Source organism: Sprattus sprattus (genome assembly GCF_963457725.1).
Source record: "Sprattus sprattus genome assembly, chromosome: 17".
In the NCBI taxonomy this organism is placed as follows: Eukaryota; Metazoa; Chordata; class Actinopteri; order Clupeiformes; family Clupeidae; genus Sprattus; species Sprattus sprattus.
This window is the reverse complement of record NC_137915.1, coordinates 513,688-519,704: the sequence shown is the minus strand read 5'-3', so window position 1 is coordinate 519,704 and position 6,017 is coordinate 513,688.

Here is a 6,017-nt window from a genome sequence, read left to right as displayed (position 1 = left end):
AGTGGAAGAATTTATTTAACACTACAATCTTTTATTTCTCAAATGTATAGCATTTTCATGTTTGGTATTTGTATAGTAGTATAACTTGTTTGAAATTGTATCGCTAACGTGGTTTTCGTTGACTGTTAGCTAATCATGTAATTTGGTTAGATAAGGTAAAACATGTCACTTCGACAGAAATTCAACAGCAATGTGTATTTTATATGTTGTTTTGCAGTTTATGTGTTGTTAAGCATTTGGCATGACTGAAAATGGGTTTATTACCGAGTTTTATGTATACTGTCAATACGTGTTTTGTTGGCCATGCAGGCTAATTACATTTTGGTTTAACTTAACGGCTGCGCAAAGATAACCACCATTAAAGGCAGTTTTGGTTTTCTACCTGTAGATTTATATATTATAGTATAGCTTTGCGTAGATTTAACTAACTGAATACTAATCCTTAAATAATTTACACTGTTGTGTAGATTTTTTTTAATTTTTTTTTTTATGTTGGATTTGAAGAAGACTCAGACAAGATGGCGAGCTTCCCACTAGTCAGGTGGCTTAATGCACAATTTAGGCTGAGACCGTCTATCTTGCTTAGTTCTCGAGTTGATAGTTACCCTGCAGCTGTGAAGCTAATTTTTTGAAGGAAGCTGAACCAGATAATAAGAAACATAAAGCCGTTTGTTTCCAACGCGGGAAGTTGCACATTTAATAGTATTTTACGATTAAGTTCTCAAAAATATCATCAAAGTTTTCCGGCGTGACGTCCAATCAAAACCGCGGATTGGGGTATTTCAACCAATTGCGTTTCTCGGTCACGCATCGTCACACCAGGAAATACACATCGACTTCATCTGCCCCTGGAAAATAGCTGAGATACAGCTTTGAGGTAAGAATTGTTTAACTTCGAGTGGATATTTCAACACATGAATATTTTTCTTGTAATAAATGAAACCTGTTTAAGGCTACATGTTGTTAATTTTGTCAGTATAGGGTGTGAAACATTGATTACAATAGACGTGAAGCGAGATCCCCTCTCCTCATATGAACATGGCCATAGGCGTCTACTGAACAATTTTCTCCGACAAAGTCTCTCCTCCCGTTAGTCCAAACGACGAGCTTAATTACTACAGTCATACAATTTAAACATTGACAACTGCGTAGCACTTCTGTGAACTAACTTATGTCAAATAATATCTCTACAGGTAGCATCTTAGGCTACAAGACCCCACATGACATCCATCAGATCCCTCGTCCATCTGACTGGTGCAATATATGCCACTTCCTCTCGGTAGGCTATTTCATATTTTAATTGTTTTTTTTTTTTTCATGCATATGAGGCAACCAGCTGGAAGTAAACCACATGGCAACACAGACAACATGTAGACAACAAACTCAGGCCAACATAATGCATTTACTGTGAGGCAGTTTCACATGTAATATGACATGGTTTGTAAAGCAATGTTTGAAATTGCAGTTGCAATCCAACAAAGTTATTTTCAGGGGATCTAGTGAAGGTGGGGTCTGTTGTAAAGGTGACCACGTTCAATATAGGCCTAAAGTGCTGGGGGGAAATCCTTTTGTATCCATAGTACGGCCCTTGGGGCTTTATAAAAAAAATTGAAATGACATTTAAAATGAATTGTTCCTCACCCCTGTTGTAATCCCCTGCTATATTATAGTATATTTTAACGAAGTCCTTTACGTTCAGGAACAAAAACATTGCAGCTGAGTGGGGAAATCCAGAAACCTCCACCCTGAGGTGATCAAGCAGAGCCAGTGGACCTGTGCCCATGAAAAGCCACATCTTGTTAACCTGGCTTAATTTGACTTATTGTCATATAGCCAGTGGACTGTTCTTTTATTTACTTGCGAATCAACGTCACACAAGGAAGGAATACTGCATGTTCCCTTTGTAAGACATTGGTTTCGAGATACTGTTTCTTTTTAATAATGTTCATTTATTGTATCTTGGAAATTATCTGAATAAAATCCAATAACAGTCATCACTGTCCGTGCCTTGCTTTATTCAGGGGTCACTTCTATTAAGGTTATGTGGCACCAGTCTGTCGAGGGCGTTTGGCCTTAAATATTTCACACATCACTGAAGATTGCTAAGAAGAGGTTCAAGCAGGTGTCAGTGTGGAAGCCATGGACCTTAATGTCTCAGTAATGAAGGAGTTTCATCTACACCATTTCTCTGTCATGTCAATGTCTTGAGTTACTTGCTCAAACCCTGTTGGGTACACAGACCTCATATAATACAGGCGAAAAGGAAATCATACTCTGAGTACAAACCTTCACTGTCCTTGGCTGCCTTTTCTTTCCCTTTCGTGCTCTTTCAATGTGTGCTTCATTGGTGAACAGCATGTAGCATTTGCGGTGGTATCCTATTGCCATATTAGCTGGCAATTCCTGGTCTTCTTCCAGATTTAAAGCCTCTAGGGCATTTCTGGCCACTTCCCCCTCTCTGCAGGGTTGCAGGTTCAGCCATGAATGGGCACACTGCAGGAACTTTGACCAACTTATATTTGAAAATTGTACTACTCACTTGACAAAATGAATTTATTTATTAAATGGGAACTTAATTTGCATTAAGTCATTGACTTTTTAACCATAGTAAAATTATTGGAAACGCAAAGATGAGGCAACATCACCCAAGACTTAAAGTAGAGAAAATGGTGTTTTAACATTCAGTAATAATGTATTACACATTATAGATAATGTGCCTTATCTAAAATATGTCACTCCAGTTGCAATCTCCCCTGGAGAGAAGAGTATTTGGTAAGGTTCAGCAAGAAAGATTTCTCCAGACAGCGACACCCGAGGTTGCTTACGTCTTGTTCTCATTGAAACGCACGGTCTCAAATAGTTGCCCTGAAAATTCGCCAGATCAAAAAACAGAGACTTTACAACGATATGTTCGCCAAATGTGCACGAAACGAAGGTGGAAACAAAGCAAATACAGTTTGGTGTATTTTTATGAATCCATCCTTTAAAAATGGGCTTCACAGCTGGACGGTAAGTATTAAATTCACAATTCTGGGGTCCAGCCCACCACCTATGGTGACAAGAGTGATACAAGCATGAAATTAGCTTATACCCTACTAAAAGATATAAGAAGGGGTTTCCAAGTGAAACTGCACATTTTTTCGTTTTAATTAATATTTAATTCATACTAAGTTTTGACCTAAATCAAGATATGCCTCATCTGTGGTACGATTTTCAAAACGGTTATTTTACCTAGAAATGCTTACCAAATAAGTTATAAAGCAGTTATTTATGCATGTTTGTGCTTTCTTTTTTGTTTTTGATATCCACTAGTTTAAACAAATGTCCCTTCAAGTAGCAAAACAGACAAAAAGACTTGTGCCCGTGCGCGTGCTCATCTAAGATGGCGGGAAAGATGTAATTATGCTATATCTTTAGGTAAAGCAGTTATTTTACCACCATTTAAAACCATATTTGCATCTTTTATATGTATAAGTACTGTAATGTTTTATTAAAGATTGCTTCAAAATCATTAAAATAGCCCTAACAAAGGCGCATTACAGAACCAGTACTGCAGAAAAACGGTAACATTGGCGCAGATTGTCTTTTCTCACATCAAAACTGATAAAATTAGGAATGTGACGTCACCCCTGCACATCAACGGTTCCGGTACACCAGAGGGTTTCATTCTTGCTCATGGGTTTCCTGTCCCTGTGTGTGTGTGTGTGTGTTCCCTGCCTGCATACATGACTGGCTAGTGACAGATGAGTGTAAAAATGAACGTGCACGAATACCCTCAACTTGGCTGCAGAGTAACAGTATCCATTTCTTGGCAATGCTTAAAGTGGAAAAACCTGGTTAAAACTGTTTTGGAGGGCAAGAGAATGAATACAAAAAAAAATGAAATTTACGCCAGAAATCACAACCTGGTGTTTTTGAATGAATTGATAGTAGAACTGTTTTATAAAAGATACACACATACAAGAGTGTGTGTCAATCACGCTAGTGTCACCGTTTGGAAATGTGACTGGTGACTGTTTATGGCAGAGATAGTGACACACACACTCTGAATTTTATCTCTGCATTTTACCCATCCAGGGTAGTTATACACACTAACCCGGAGCAGTGAGCTGCCTTTGCAGCGCCCGGGATGATCAGGGTTAGGTGCCTTGCTCAAGGGCACTTCAGTCGTGGATGTGGGCATGGGAGAGCAGTGCTCGACCACTTCCCCGCCCACATTTTTCCTACTGGTCAAATCGAACCGGCCACCCTCCGGTTACCAGCCCGAAACTCTAACCAGTAGGCCACGGCTGCCCACGGTTTGCCCTGTTTAGTGCCACTAGTTTATGTACTTAGGCACAGACAGGGGGTACATATCTGTCCAGAGTAGCAGCTTTGGAGTGGAGCGCTGGTGGTACAGTGGTAGTGTCCACGCTCCACACCACCAAGGTCACAGGTTCAAACCCCCACTCAGGTGAAATGGTGGAGAGGACCTGGCTGACTCCAGGGCCCTGAGGATGGTGTGCCATCAGGATGGATGCAGAGGAGAAAAACATGGGGGGCCTTACTTGGCCCCCCGAAACTATCCAGTGGAAAAGCAGAGGGTTATAGACTTTTATCAGTGCGCTGACTTCAGGCCAGCCACATTCCTGCATGGCTCTGAAACCACCAAAATATACTGCTATGTATATACACAGTTATGTGTGTACTGCCCCAAGGGCTCTGTTTGGACAGGTCAGATACTTTACTCACTCACTTCATCACAGTGGGATTTGAACCTCCTACTATTAACATTGTCAACTGCATACTTACCACTGCCCCACCATGGCCCTGCCCTCACATGCATCTCCTGCATGCTTCACGTTAAATCATCAATCAAATCGAACCTGAAGGATGCAGGTGATGCATGTGAGGGCAGGGCCCTGGTGGTGCAGTGGTAAGTATGCAGTTGGCAGTGTTAATAGTAGGAGTTTCAAATCCCACTGTGGTGAAGTGAGTGAAGCATCTGACCTGTCCAAACAGAGCAGTGGGCTACACAAACACACATAACTGTGTGTGTATACATACATGTCCAAACAGAGCCCTTGGGCAAGCATGGCAGAATTACATACAGAATTAGGAATTAGGGGACCATTGCCATCCCTTACATAACATGGCCACTAGGGGCACTGTAGACCAGAGGTTTTCATTCTTGCTCATGGGTTTCCAGTCCCTGTGTGTGTTCCCTACCTGCATACATGACTGGCTAGTGATGTGTCAATTACAAGCTCTTTACGTGAGTGTGTGTGTGTGTGTGTGTGTGTGGGGGGGGGGGGATTGAATAGACATGACATTCATGATGGGTTGCTAGAAGGAAGCCTCTGCTCTCAAGAAAGAACAAAACTGCCCGTTTCAACTTTGCCAGAGAGCACTTGGATAAACCAAAGGCCTTCTGGAAGTCCCTTCTTTGGACAGATGAGTTCGAGATCGAATTATTTGGTCACGATCAAAACCAACAATTTTCGTCTGATTGTAGACCCATGTACATTGACCCCAGATGCTGCCACAGAGGTCCGCATATATAATGATGTGAAATGTTTGGTTGAAGTATGTTTCACATCTGTATTTTATATTGTTAAACAGATTTTCTCGTCTCAAGTAATTTTATTCTGAGGAAGCCTGGTTATTGTTGTTATTATTATTATAATTATTATCAATTATATTTTATAAATACCAAAGAAAGTTATGCAACTTAGGTAGCATGAAGGTATAAATAAAGTGTTCAACTTTTTCAGGTGTGTATGTGGTTTAAACAAAGATATAAAGTTTTATTAAGAGCAATTTAGCTGTCCGAAATACATTAAAGTCTCCTCTACAAATTCCCCTTATCCACTTATCCAGTCATATGTGGAATTTTCACTGTAATACAAGCCCTGGTAATTCTAACAGTAAAATAATAATTCTGAAATGTATTAAAAAGGAAATACTGTCAGTATATTTATCTGATGTATTCATCATAATATTGACAGTTATTCACACAGATTTAAAAAAAATCTTTT